Genomic DNA, 14,694 nt, shown 5'->3' with positions numbered 1-14,694 from the left:
AATACCGCTGTGCTAGTTCACTGCAATCTCCTGTTAACACCTTTGTGGGTGTTCTGAACTAAGGCTATCTCTGAAACCCGTGATCCCAAGTCCCTATGTCTATCACCTCAATAGAATAGACTCCAAGTTCTATATCACATACTTAAATTATAAGACAAGACTGAAAGCAAAGAGTGAAAAAGGCAACATCTCCCTATAAGTGCATAAATTGGTGCTCTAAGTGGGATACCAACGTGCCGAGCTAGACCCGACGAGCGTTTCGCAGTTCACAGACTCCTTTGTCAGGGGTTAGAAGCCGTCTCCAAGAAACCCGGGGTATTTAAATCTGATCTGAGTCATCTGACCAATCACAGGCATGGGCGATGGATACGTCATCTGTGACGTTAAGAAGTGTATCTACGTGGGGATGCTCAGGGCGGAGACTCGGATCTCTGACGTCCAATAATTGACATTACAGAGACCCAGTGGCATTCTTCTCTTAATCCGTCGGGTGACGATTCGACTGTTTGTGGGGAATAACTACTGTATCAGGAGACTGGCAAGAAATGTAAGTACTAGATATGTTCCCTGAGACTTCACGTGGCCAGGACGGCCCCCCAAATGTCAGAATGCACTATACCAACATCGCTAATAAAGATGCTCTCTCATCCATAGTTTCTTTTGTGTGTTACAAATTTTTGAGAAGTAGTTGATAAATCTGTCTAAGGATTACCCTTCTACATATGATGCATTCTAGTTTTCTTTAATGCATTAAGAATTAAAGAAAAGCTCCAAGCACCACAAACCACTACAGCGCACCATGGCATTCCTGTAATTATAAACACTAGAGTAAGCTGCAGTGGTTAAGGCTGTTAGAGTGTTCCTTTAGGGAACACAAACATTTTTTTTTAGCTGCACTCTATTGAGTATATAAATAGATTTCTCTAATAAATCAGTTGTTAGGGATAACAATCTAATATAGTGTTAGAGGGACAGTATAAGCACCAAAATGACATGGATAAAATGGAATGGTTTTGGTGTATATATCAAGCCCCTGCAGTCGAAAGCCTCAATCTTCTGCCATTTAGGATTCAAATCACCTTGTACATGCAGACCACACATCCCCAGGTAGTGACCCACGCATTTTTACACATTTCCTGTAAAGATCTAATGTTTAAACTTTATTGTACACCTTGTTTAAATTCAAATTGCGTATCTCTTGCTCTGTTAATAGCCTAGTACAGGCAACCTTAAGCACTCCAGATGTTTTGGACTACACCTCCCATGATGCTTTGCCAGCATTATGGGGGATGTAGTCCACAACATCTGCAGTGCCGACTGTTGCCTACCCCATGCCAAGTAGAAGCTACAGGCGTCTTATGTGAGTTAATAAAGTTCAATTAACAGAGCAGGAGACAAAAACTTCTAAAATAAACACAATATGCAGATTGAAAATGGAGGGGGTGGGGACTTTTTATGCTGGCTGTTTGAGTCACAGCAAAGGAAGGTGCGACTAGTGCTTCATAAACCAAAACCAAGTGATTTAACTCCTAAAAGGCAGAAAATTGAGCAGTGTGAATGCATGAGCATGATCTATACACCCAAACTGCTTCATTAAGCTAAAGTCATTGTGCTGACTATAGTATCCCTTTAAAGGAAACAGCCTGAGTCAAATTGACCATTAGTACATTCACTAAAGTTTAACAGAAAAAAACTTTTTTAGTAACATGTGAATAATAGATGCCAAAGTCAATCACAAAAGGTCACCTATGTTTTTTTTCTGTTTTGCATTAAAAGGACACACCAGTATATAATTTACAAATCTTGTCTTTGTTTTCGAGTTTTTATTTATTTTTTAATTTTAGGTGTTAAATCTGCAGGAAACATCAAGATTTGAATCTCTCTCTAATGACATCCTGGTTAATCAGAATAGTCTAATTTCTATATTCTTTGCTATGATACCATGTGTACAAGTATACTGCTTTCCCCCAATGCTAAATGTGACCTTTAACTATATAACTACACATTGCCCTCAACATTATGCTGCCTGGTCTGGCAGAGAGCTGTGAACAGCGAGCATTGAATGGAGGTGGCGGGGACTTGAAAGTATATCCCATCTGCAGCCGTCGAAAACCCTCTGCTGTCGTCGTCCTCAACAACATTCCAATACTGTTTCTGTAGTGGACCACAGCTGCGGTGTATTAAAAAAAAAAAAAAGGATAGTAAGATACATGAGGGGTGAAGGAGAAGGGATGTACCATGTGGAATCTTGTCTTGGCACTGCCAGAATTGTAAACTTTATTTTTATTGTCCAACTTCATTCCTCTTTGTCTCTTGGCAACCCCCCTTAAACCCTGGTGACTCTTAAACACCCTTGTGCATCCCTTAACCCCATTACCCGTTAACCGTAGCCTCTCTCAAAACCCCAATTTAAATATCTCTTGATGTTCAACTTTATCACCAACACAACCCGACTCAAGCATTTAAATTATTTTGTTGCCAAGTTTGTTAAGAGATTGATAATTCAGGCAAGAGTTAAGGCTTTAATTGAATCTCTTCATTGATCACATTGACCTTACCTCGCTTATCCTCAAGCAAAATAAAGAGTTTCATCTTGTGTTAAATGAGGAGCCAGTTTTGTTCCTTCCTATGCCAACCATTTTATGGGTTATTGGCATGAGCTGTTCATATGGACCAATAACCCATGGAGGTAGCAGCTGGCCCTCTATCACCATTTCATTGATGACATTAATTATATGGGAAGGCCCACATGAACTTAAAACCGTCTTTAATGGAATTTCTCTTATCTGAGAAAATTAACATCATAACTAAAACCTTCCACAAAGTTGTAGGCATTAATAGATGTCTCCAGACCGATAGTGGACATCATCCACAATGGATCAATAATATACCATATGGCAAGTTCTCCAGGATCTTTTGCAGCATTATTGATAAAGAATAAGTGGTGATAATAAATAGATTGCTAGAGAAAGGCTGCAACCTCTTAATAATCTAAGATTACCTTAGACCAGTGGTTCCCAAATGTTTTAGGTTCAAGGCGCCCTTAATATTTCAATATTTTTCCAAGGCACCCCAAGTCAAAACTATTTTCTAGGTTGTCTATATGTACAGTGCTGTGGCATATACCGGGACCCTAATCTTGGGAGTGGCACTGGTAGATTATTTAAAGGACCACTCTAGTCATACTCGTTTTCCTGGCACTAGAGTGCCCTGCGGGTGCCCCCACACTCAGGGACCCCCTCCCGCCCGGCTCTGGAAAGGGGTAAAAACTTACCTTTTTCCAGCGGTGGGCGGAGACTTCTCCTCCTCCGAGTCGGCTGAATGCGCACGCGCGGCACGAGCTGCGCACGCATTCAGCCGGTCACATAGGAAAGCATTCATAATGCTTTCCTATGGACGCTTGCGTGCTCTCACTGTGATTTTCACAGTGAAAATCACGCAAGCGCCTCTACCGGCTGTCAATGAGACAGCCACTAGAGGAAATAGGGGAAGGCTTAACCCATTCACAAACATAGCAGTTTCTCTGAAACTGCTATGTTTATGAAAAAAATGGGTTAATCCTAGAAGGACCTGGCACCCAGACCACTTCATTAAGCTGAAGTGGTCTGGGTGCCTAGAGTGGTCCTTTAAAGAAACAATCCAGGCACAATAACCACATTATGTTTTAGAGGTTATGGTGCCAGCAGTGCCCTCCCTAGGTAAGTAGTCAAACTGTTTAAGAACAGTTTGACAACTTACTTGGGGGTCTGCCAAGATAGGGGCTGTAGTGTGTGTGTGGGATGCAGAATGTGTGTATGTGGGGAAGTTTGTGCATGAGGTGTACAGTGTGTGTGTGTGTGTGTGTGGAGTGGGTAGTTTGTGCATGAGGTGTAGAGTGTGTGTATGTGGAAGGAAGTTTGTGCATGATGTGTACAGTGTGTGTGTGTGTAAGTTTGTGCATGAGGTGTGTGTATGGGCAGGTTGTGTGAGCTATTGTGCAGTGTTGGGTTTGTGGGGATTGGAGAACAAATTAATATATAGATTTTATTAAAAATAAAAATGATGTCCCCCCCCCTCCCTGCTTACCTTTGCCTGGCAGGGGGGGACATTTCCTGCAATCGGTGTTGACAGTGAACTTTAGCAGTCTCAGTAGCTGCTAGAGTTCACTCTTGTGAGATTTGGAGTATTGCTGTGGTAACCGCGGCAACGCTGCATGTTAGAGCTCCCCCGGGTCCTCTCTCTCCCTCCCTCCCTCCCGTCAGCAAAGTGCTAGTGGGCTGCAGAGGGAGATCGCTGATCTCCCCTACGGTCCCCCACAGCCGGCAGGGGAGAGCACAGTTCCCGGTGCTATCATCATAGCAACGGGAAAATAACTTGCGGCTCCCCCTGTGTGCCCGTCACAGTTTGGGAACTGCTGCCTTAGAGCCAAGGATGAATCCAGGAGGAGAGTGATCAAATGTAACTTTATTACACAACAGACAACGGTGTCAGGGTACCTGAGGTCTCTACCTCCGAGAGAGGTAGAGACTTAGTCGTTCATCCATCCGGACGGCCTGATTTCCCTCTTCCTCGCGGTCCATCCGGTCATGCAAAGCCGGCCGCGAGGGAGTGACTCCCTTTTATAGCATGACGCCCGGAGGTCGACATCAGGACGTCAACCCGGAACGACCTGTCACTCAATTGGTTCAGGACCAATCAGGACTCGTCGGAGGTGTGTCTACTTATCTGAACAGGGCATTTAACAGTGCTTCTTTCATTAGCTCATTGCCCTGTCGTGGTTCTAGCTTGTTCTAGTCACTCAGTGCTCGTGTTTTCTAGTTTTGATCCGGCTTTTTTGCTCTATTCTGCTTATCTCTGTTACCCTTGATTCGGCTTGTCTATCGCTTACCTGTCTTCTGTTCCCCTCGACCTCGGCTTGTCTTTGACTATTCTCTACTGTACTACTTACGTTAGTCCGGCCACTCTAAAGTCCGGTATACATATCTGGCTACTGTTTGTACTCTGCGTGTTGGATCCCTGTCCCGATCCTGACAAACGGAAAATAGTCACCTTTGCAGAGATCAAGATGTAACATATTACTACAGTAATCTGAAACAATTACAGGATACGTCCTTTACCTTCCAACAGCATATAAATTATGTCTTTGTAACCAGATACAATGTGCTGTATAATGAGATCAACAAGATCCTTAAGAGCCAGTGGCCTGTACTCACTAAAGACCCGTGTCTGGTACACTCTAGCCTAGAGCACTATTGCAAAAAGCCCTAGGGTAACGTTTACCAAGGCCCCTAAACTGAAAACTATCTTGGCTTCGACAAAATTAAGGGAAAAGATGGCTGTTTTACCTGATAGGGTACCCTCGCTTACCTTAAAAGTAAAAAAATTGGAATTGTACTTCCATCCGTTCCATGGTGAATAAAGACACTTTACTTATCAAGTCCTACATTAATTGCAACACCTCGTCTGTGAAATATTTATTACATGTGATTTGCAATTTGCGGGGAACACATCGCAAACTGAAAATACGATTTAGAGAGTACCGACACAGTAAAAGTTAGTCCACAGAGGGTATTTCAAAATCCCAGTGGTGTGAAGCTAAAGGTACTAATGATTTCTATGCCGATATCATAACTTAGATTGCGACAAGGAGATTGCCGTTAGTGGTGTATAGTTCATATTGTTGCTTCTTTCTATTAGCGGTCCCAAAGATGATTATTTAGAAAAACAGGAGGGAGAGAGAAGGGGAAAAGTTTGCCTGTATGAATATTTTGGAAATTAAAATATGATGCGTGCAAATCAAAAAAAGAGAAACTTTTTAATTAAGCAAAATAAAAGTTCTCAGAAGTTGAGCGCTGTTGCGACAATAAATGTTCCCACTCAGAGTTCATCTTTAAGCCTATTAATCAGTTTATAAAGGGTTAAATCCCCTCCAAAGATCTTGATAAGGGTTAATCCCAACCATTTTTTCGTCACTCTCTGAGCTGTTTCCTATTGGCACTCAGAATGATGACGATGTTTGAATTCACCAATCAGAATGGCTACCTTCCTTTAAAATCCCAGTCATTCCCCACACATCGGTTCCCCTCTGATGAGTTGTGGGCGAAACGCACGTCAGGGGCACTCGGGGACTTCGAGCTGTTTAGACATTTATTCATTTGAATCTCCTAATTATACCTAGCTCGAGCCCTGAATACACATTTTCTAACCGTCATTGCTATCTTCAGACGATTAGGGCTTTTTTTCAATATACCTTTAGCCATCTTGCTATTCTCGATATTAATTCAAAACAGTAAGCCCTTTTATTGTCCCCACAGCAATCACGGTTTTTTTTTTTCTATCTACAGAGGCGGCATTACTGTACCTCTTAAGGTAGACAACTTTATTTTTGTGTTTTGAAACATTCTATTTCAGAATACCCATATTCGATACAATTATGAAGGGATGTTAGTTTCTACTTAGAGATTACTGAATTGTAACATTGCATTGGTTCACCGACGGGTAACAATGCAATATTGAGACTATTCTTGCACTAATCATTCAGCAATAGATATTTCATTTGACCACTGTGAATTGCAAAACTATGTTTTGCACATGTATTTGGGAATAAGTTTCTGAAAACCTTAGAACAGAACCTCCCAATTTTGAAAATATTTTTGGATTTATGGTTATTTAACCTTCTTACCTAGAATTTTCAATTTTTTTGCGTTTTAATCATTGCATCAGAAAGTTTAGGACTTTACATACTAAACCCGACCCTAGAGGAAATTTTGATGCATGGTTTTGCATTAATAGTTTATTGGAAAATGATTTCAAATATCCTGAAATGGGATCTATTTTAACCTCTACTAAATAGTTGGAATTTGCACATTGGTATATAACCATATTGAATAATAGTTCACATATATTTGATAATTGGATATTCTATCCTTGTTAATTCACTATTTTTATCAGAATTATTAAAAGTTATATTTTATTGATTGGACACTCATTTCTTGTTTGTTTATCGCTTTTGTCTATGGGTTAACCCCTTATAGAGTGTTCCTTTAGCTTCCTTTCTCTTTCCCTTTTTTTTCTCTCTTTTAGAATGTACTCAACTGCTCCTCTGGCTGTAAAGTGAAGAACCGACAATATTTCTAGAAACAAACGTATGTTATGTATTAATACATTTTCCTTACTAGATTTGTAAATGTAGTTTAACACTGATTACACAAAATAATTAACATGTAATGATACTCTGAAAAACTGCATCAAGCTAATGTATTCAAGAAACCGTGAGAGAACACATGCACTTCAGAGTTCTGGGAAAAATAATGAATCACGGAAATCCTCTGTTATCATTAAATCCTTTGGAGTACTGATTGATGATTAAAAAAAAAAAAAGTTTCTTAAATGTTTAATCAAAAAACTAACAAGCTATTTTAAAACGGCAGATAATGTATGGCTACTTCTCATAACTGCCTAATATTTTAGCACGCAATTGGATAGATTATACAGGACATACTTTAAAATTGTGCAATTATTTAGGGACACAAAGTTGAAAAGGTAAATTCATGTACTCAAAAAAATTTTTTTTAATAGTGTTAAAAAAGTAGAAGAAACTCTCTCCATGTGTACTAAAATTACTTTATTACAGTTGATTTTTTTATTTTTATTTTTTTTAACATTTCCTTTGCTATGATACAAAGGATAATTACAAACAAAATATTACATAGGATTTATTTTCTCTCCTTTTCTGACAACTTGGTAACAGCTTTAAATGCACAATCTATACAATTAATACAGGTTATAGAATATATTGTGAAACCAGAGGAATACCAGAATACTGACATCACACTGTACAAGAGAACTCACTGTACAAGACCTCACCCAGCAGTGGTGTGAACACACTACACTGCAGATAAATGCACACCCGCAGCTAAATGGGATGGAAATATGATTCAACGTTTGTGCTGATAAAATTTTAATTGAAAGGAAGTTTGCATTCACAAACAATGTAACGTTATACACAGGAAGCTGTAGGGCAAAATTAGAAAAGAAAAAAAACTGCATTTTAACCCTTTAGGTGCCACCATTGCAGTCCTAAAAAAAGTTACAATTAATTCCTTGCATTAAATACAAATAAATCTCATTTTGTTCATACTGGCTAAATGAGAATAGTGTAGAAAGCAATGTGACCGTATGTGCAAGGATGACACAAAATAAACAAAAGTAAAGTTTGTGATGGTGGTAATGTCTCTAAAAAGAGCCAGGGCTTCTCAGAATGCACAGATGTTAAAACATGTCTTAATATGGTTCTGTCACCTCAAACATACCTTTTTGCTGTGGTTTCAGAACCTGTTCTTTTCTGCGTTTTCTGATCTTCTGCTCTTTAAAACACAAGACAAAGTAGTCCATATTTTGTCTTATGTATTAAACAGACAGATAAGAAATGAAGAAAAGAACAGATTCTGAAAAGAGGGAGAGGTGGAAACAATAGGGGAAAGGTAAGTTTGAGGTGACAGTCACTTTAAACTCTGGACTACATCCCAAACATCAGCTAGAGCCACTGCAATAATTCTGGCCGTTATAATAATAATAATAATAATAATAATGAAAAACGTTTTGGTTCACACTTGTCATTACATAGGTACACACATGTGCCATAACATTGTTACAATCATGACCTTGAAAATGTTTTTGCTATGCACAAAGGTTATAAGGCACGGCAGTGGGGTTGAGTATCAAATGTCTACTGCAACACAGTAACCTGTAATTGCAGAACTAATCATACGAAGGCCCTGATATAATAGCAATAACATGTTTCAACTTAAATAAAAATAAAATAAAAAAAATATATATATATATAGAAAAAGGTTTGGGACATAGATTCACTTTGGGTTTCTCTTTTACAACTCTTCATACAGGTCTTGTAAAATATTACACAGCATGTCCACTGTTCAAAAGATATTGCGCATGTATTTCTATTATGTCAAACAGACCCAAATACAACGCTCACATTTCATAATGGCAAATGAAATGGGCTATTGCTGGTGCAGTACGTCCTCTGAAAAAAGTGCTGCCAAAAATAATGCTCTTTTTTGAATATTCTACACCTCTACTCCCAGGCGGCTGGGAATCAACCAAATATATTATTTTCAATCAGACTAGCCTGTTAAATTTTGATTGGCGCAAAATGCAGAAAGACTAGCAGCGTGCATAATTTGAAAATATCAAATCATTTTCAGAGGAAGAGAACTTGTGTCTACATATGTAGACACTTTTCTTCCCAATATCCAAACACACACAACTACTTTATATAAAACAAAAGGCCCTGAGCATTAAATACCACAATTCCAGCTCAATACAGGCTTCTGTTAGTCAACGCCACATACTATTGAAGAAGTCAACTTACAAATGCAAATATACATGAATGCAAGAATCTGATAACGTTTCTAGTTTGTATTTTAAATTTTACATCTACCACTTAAGTTGTGGGTTCCTTTTGCAATGTCTGCGGGTGTGCATTCAAATTCTTACTGCGTTTTTTTTTTTTAAAAACACTGTTTCCACCAAGGGGAAAAATGTTTCAGATGACTGGTGATTTTATTTTCATTTTTCTATGTTGCAAACAGGCGGAGCATACAGAATAAAAGGGATGCAAAATAAGTGAATAGATTAAAATTGATAAAAAAATAAAAAATAAAATAAATGTAACATCTACAAATGTGCAAATAAGTTCTTAAATCATTCTGGGAGCATGAAATAAACCTCAAATGCAATAAAGATATAAAGTTAAAACTTACAAACTGCTTTTTAAATGCCATGTTTTCTTCCTGGCTAACGCCAACCGGGTACATGGAATGCATTGCAAGAAAAAGCAAAGACCAGCAAAATAACCTTCAATCAAGTGGTTTAATTATCTGATCAAAAACTGCAGGGATTACTTTTATTCAAACAGTTGATTCACAATCAAGCTTCAAACAAACAAGTTGTATATTTTTATACTTATTTATTATTTTAGAAGTCCCGCTATTCTGAACTACATTTTGCATCTTGTATGTCAAATCCTGCACACAGTTTAGAGAATAAACAATTGGAAGAGTGGCAGGGGTATCAATTTTAACAGAATTACGGTGCATTCCTGACCCCCTTTTCATGCTATTTATTTAGATCTGGACATTTAAAAATAAAAGTAAAAACAATATGGGAGGTATAAAAAAAGTTTGACAAAAAGGAACAGGAAGGCATTATTTGATGGCCACTGTTAGATTTTGTGTTAATTGTATTAGACTATACAAGTCTCATAATGTCTTCCACTTTTCTGGCCTTTATGATTTTATCTTCACAATACAAGCAAGCAATTTTTATAATGTACATTATACACAATTCTACCCACTGCCCACTGCAGTTTTTAATTATGAGCTTGCAAATCAGGCAGTTATGTTAGTCCTGTAAGCTATGTCACTCTTAATTGGTTTGCTGAAATGGGCAAAGGGTACTCTTATAAATAGATCTTTATTTTTTAGCAACTTAAGTGTTAATAAAAAGGCTCTAGCATTTACAATTTATTAAGTCAATATATCTTTATGTAATATGCACTAAATACTTTTTTTAAGGTTGATTATTTACACCAGTGTCTTCACTGCCATCTCACCATCCTCCTCTAGATCCTTGCTGAGAAATGGTGATAGACAAAAATTATGTGGTACTAAAAAAAAAAAAAAATCTACCTGGCAAAACCTGCCCTCTTGCACAAAAAAAAAAATATATATATAGTTTTCAATTCTTCTACTGATCACCAGTAAACATCCTACATGTGATATAACTGCCTTCTTTATCATGTAAGGCCTATCTTTAGGTTTAACCCATAATTAAAAAAGAAAAAGAAAAAAAAACATGTCATGGGTCAAGTGCCAATAAAGACTGAGAATATCTCATATGGCAACTAGGTATGGAACGTGCCTCCTTAAAATGTTCATGCCTCATTATGTGAAATATGAAAACCCACTTGAGGCTAGGTTACGTTAAATGTACTGAACGGTGTTGGAACTCAGACGGGAATGACATTTTTAAAAGGCAAATATTTTTTATTTATTTTTTTAAAGAAGCACGACAACATGTGTCACTCCCTTACTGAAACTGTCCAACTGACAAACATTACAGCAGCTTAAAAAGATCATACCCAAATAAGAAGCCAACATTTATAAACTTTATACAAACCAGACCACCTGCACTGTGCAGGCCCAGAATCAACCATTAGCCAGTTAAGAATATCATAACTAACGATCACCATTAATATATAAAATCTGAAGTATTTAATGGCCTTTAAAATTTAGGAATGTGTAAACTACATCTCTATACAAATGCATGTAGATTTTAAACATATAAAAAAAAAAAAATTTAACGGGGGAGAGGGGTGAAGAAAGGTTCTTAATGATCTTTGCCTGACTTATTTTATTTTGGAGCACTAAGTGGGGGCAGCATGCAAATTTCATCCTCGTGGAAACTATTAACCTCCATGCATCTGCTAAACTGTTATATATATATATATATATATATATATATTTATTAAGGACTGAGTCAACATGTACTGTAATAATTGAATGTGTGGTTTTTACCCAGCCATAATATTGGATTTTTTTTTCTGGGTCTCTAAATCTCTGCTGCTTAAAAGTGCAATATCATACTTAACCAAATCATGCAAAAGCTATACCTAGAATTTAATGGCATCTAACAACAGAAAAGTGTTCTATTATTCTGCAAAGGTAGTTTCAAAATTGGCACACCTATTGAGGGAAGATTATTATTTACTTAGCAAATATGATTTTTTTTAAATTACATTGTGAAAAAAAAAAAAAAAATGCATTTCCAGTGGCCGTATACATAAGAACCATCATGTTTAATCCCTTTGGCTCATGATCACAGATTCTCTCAGAGTAGAGAGAATTAAATCATTGGCCATATACTGTAACATAGCAATTGGAAAAACAATACACTGAGAAGACTCACAATTCAAATGTAACACAAATGAATGGGACCTTGGTAAAATCCCTGTAACAAAATCTAAGTAGCCTTGCTGGCATTCATTAAAATAATAAAATGTATAAAATGAACATCGTTAAAGGACAACTGTTACCTCAAAACAATTTCTTATAAATAATAATTCTCTCATCAAGATTTGAAAGAGAATATATTTTTTATTTACAGAAATATATGTAAAAATAAAAATTATAAAAATCGAAAAACACATCCCTACCTTTAGCATATGACAGTATCCTTACTATACATGCATCTTGGGTCGGATATTGTTTGAAAACTGGCATTTAGTCTCTGTGGTGTTCCTGCTTCTGTGCAGGGGTTGAAGGCTTGAAGCAGAGAAGACTAAAGAGACCAAGTGTCTGTTGTCTAACCAAATGCGTTTATTGTTTTTTTTCTTTTTATATACAATTCATTAAAAAAAAAACCTAATGAAAGGGTTTATTATTGTAAAAAAAAAAAAAAAAAAAAGTTGAGGTGACCGTTGTCCTTTAAGATATGCCTTAATGTGACATAGTAACCTTATGAAATCTTTATATTCATTGCAGAACAACTGATTTGTTTGAAGTATTTCCAAGAATTTCGATTATCAGTATGGTCCAGTAAGTTTTAATCACATGGCAAAAGCATCACAAAACATAAAAAAAAAAAAAAAAAAAAAAAAGTGTATAAAAGTGCAGGATAGGGATATAAAATATGTTATCTTGCAATGATTCTTTAATAATACTGTTTGGCAGGTTTTGATTCCTAAAAATATGCAACAGATTTAGCACACTGAAAATAGTATCAAGTACCAGGAAAGGGGATCAATTTAATTGATAAATAGCTTATTTAAGTGCACCTACAGCAATGGTACAACATGATATAGAAGGAAATTATACCCATTATGCACGAAACAATTACAACTATAAAATGAGTAGTGTCTCATCACCTGCAGTTTTGTTGGTCACAGGTGCAATAGCTGGATTCCAAGCATTAAAACCTGGATGTAAGTGGACATTATTCCCTATTTCTTTAACGGATCAAAGAATATACATTATATCAAACAGAACGGCAGCAGAGAAGCCCATGCATAATTGGGTATAGTTCTTATTTTACAATGTGTATCAATGTTGTGGAGCACAGCCTGCTTAAATTAACAGAATTCTGCGAGCTGGCTATTTGGAAGTGTTTACTTCACGTCTCACTTTCAAGCATGTATATGAAGGCTCAGATTTTTATTAAAGTAATCTGACCTTGAAACAATGGAGAAGCTATTTTTGTAACAGCAAAGGACAGCGGTTTTAGTAGACCATCCCACAAGCCATAATGCTAGTTACTGGAGGGACTATATGACATAGTGACAAATTCAATAAGAATGGATAAACCTCTAAGGCTACAAAACATAGCACCTAACCCAACTGGAAAAGGCATTTAATTGCCTTACACTGGAGGAGAGAGAGGGGGATTCTTTCATTTTGAATTTGAAAACCTATAGTTACATCCAATGCCCAGTAAAGCATGGAGGACCAGCTCTTAATCCAATTATTAAAATTTTCACTCCAAATCTGAAACTCCTGCCACCTTTTGCCAGGATTTTTTTTTTTTTACTCCTCATTGCCTCAAAAGGCACATTGTTTCACCAAGCTTGTCTTACCCAGCATGGAGTATTAAAGTGAACAGTAAAGGAAAAAGGACAAGAGCGAACATATCAAAGCAGGAATCAACGAATGGTGTGATAAATCCAGTGGCATTTATAACAGTATCTATGTTTTGGGGGTTATAACATAGTTATAACATAGTGCAAACAAATTTAGTAAATTGCACTGCGTAAGTCTAAATAGTGTACTACAATAATAATTTTGTTTTATTATAGTGTTGCACTGACCTAGTATTATTTACGGAAACATAATTATTAACCAATTGAAGGAAAGAATATACATAAAACCTATCAGGTTAATATAGTGGTTTAGCCTGTATTCATTTGCTACAATGAGAGACCGTGTTAATTAATTCTATAGTGTTTAAATCATAGTGTTGCATACTCTACTATCTGTATCTGTATCTGTGCTTCAGTAAAACAGCAACAAACATCCATAGTAGTTTAGGTTAGGAGGCGAGGCAGTGTTTTTCTCCACTGTACCATACCTGGGTAGGTGGAATCTCCTAGGATGACAAATTTAGGGATAGCAGTGCAAGGGAGCATTTAGCCATCACCCTGCCCTATTTTGTCCCTTTTCAGAAGAATGATTAAAAGTGCAGAATATCCTATAGTTCCTGCATCCATTACTAGATTCCGTTTCTCCCTTGCGCCAAACTACCAGGGTGTAGGATTTCCTTCTAGACATAGTTGTAGAAGCCTACCCTTCCCCTCAAATTCTGCATATTTATTTATTCTACATAAATGTCTTCAATCATTTAATTGCACTAAAGCACTAAATGTCAGAGTAGACCTCAATGTGATTCTGTAAAACATTTGTAAGCAAGAGTTTTTCAGCTGGGTGTTGATAGATGGATTATGTTGAAAGCATAAAGTCCAGTTACATAGCTCTTATTACATAGTAAGCATCAATAAAGTGATATCCAACTAAGATTACCAATAAAAATGTCACTTCCTCTAGGATAATTGTGTACATCTCTATAGACCCATCAAATATTTACAGCCTGATTTAGAAAAATAAAAAAAACAACACAGCTGTCTGTCCTCTTCAGTGAACATTA

This window comes from Pelobates fuscus, chromosome 1, assembly GCF_036172605.1.
Source record: "Pelobates fuscus isolate aPelFus1 chromosome 1, aPelFus1.pri, whole genome shotgun sequence".
In the NCBI taxonomy this organism is placed as follows: Eukaryota; Metazoa; Chordata; class Amphibia; order Anura; family Pelobatidae; genus Pelobates; species Pelobates fuscus.
This window is presented reverse-complemented; position numbering follows the sequence as displayed.